At 55.8% G+C, this 1,047-nt stretch overlaps 1 protein-coding gene across 1 annotated transcript in view; it reads left to right on the top strand.

Annotated features, from left to right (window-relative positions):
- Positions 1-1,047, top strand: part of LOC104167078 (proto-oncogene tyrosine-protein kinase Src-like) — a gene marked incomplete at both ends in the record, with an annotated part of 5,347 nt that overhangs the window by 1,391 nt on the left and 2,909 nt on the right. The gene's annotated exons all lie outside the window — the stretch shown is intronic.

Here is a 1,047-nt window from a genome sequence, read left to right as displayed (position 1 = left end):
CCAGGCAGGATGCTCTTTTTTCATGGTTTTTTGTTTGTGGGATTTTGGTTTTTTTCTACCCCTAAGTAGATGGGGTTTGGTTTTTCCTGGTCCCTATATAGTGGTAAAGTCTTGAACATGCACTTCTTGGGCAACCAGGCAGAAGTAGTGATGAAGTAGGTCCTTCTTTCAAATCTAATGAGTCTTTATACTTGTTCTGTGCCTCTCGAAAGTGTGAGTTGTGATCTTCGCAGTTCAGCTGCCTGAGGATGCTGTTTCTTACCTGGAAATGTGGTTTAGCTTGGCTCCAAATGCACCTTTGGGAAAAGGTCCTTGATGTTCCTTTCTGTTTCAATGCCTTCAACTTGACACTATTTCTTTTATTCTGGTGGAAACAGCTCTTTCAAGCAGTGGCATAAATCTTCTGTTCTGTTATTTGTGGCCCCAGCAGCACGGTGTTGCTCTTGTGAGGGCAGAGCAAAGACGAGCTCCCAAAGCGATGCCCACAGTGGGGTTTGTGGAGGAGGGAATGGGGCCCACCAGCCCCTTGGCTCCCCTCTGAGATGCTGAGGTGTGGGGGTTGTGGGTCAGCAGCTCCCTCCAGCCTCCCTCCTGGTCCTCTCCCCTCCTCCGGTGTCCCCTCTTTGCCATCAAAGCCATGTTTATCCCTGTGCCCCAGGGGCTGCTCGCCCTCCCACCCACTGGGCCCCCTCCAAACCCAGTGGGACCTCTTCCTCAGTGCCAGCCTGGGGGGCATGGTCCATCCCCCATCCCCATGGTGCTGGCCCCTCTGAGCCGCGGTGGGCCCTGTGTGTCCTGGCCAAGAGCAGCGTTGGTTGCCGAGGAAGCAGCAGTGGTGCTGGGTGCCATGTGTTGCCCGAGAGAAGGACCCCGCAGGGCTGGGGGGGCTGGAGGGGGTGATGCCCCTTGTTAGCACATCCCGTGGGGATGCTGAGCCAGCTTTCGGCTGCTGGGGCTGGAGGAGCAGCGAGGATCACCCATGCCCAGACAACTGATGTGACAGCTGCCTCCTTCTGCAGTGGGGGGTCTCCTGGAGACCCCTCACCT

This window comes from Cariama cristata, unplaced genomic scaffold (assembly GCF_000690535.1).
Source record: "Cariama cristata isolate BGI_N322 unplaced genomic scaffold, ASM69053v1 scaffold31189, whole genome shotgun sequence".
NCBI lineage: Eukaryota > Metazoa > Chordata > Aves > Cariamiformes > Cariamidae > Cariama > Cariama cristata.
This window is presented reverse-complemented; position numbering and strand designations above follow the sequence as displayed.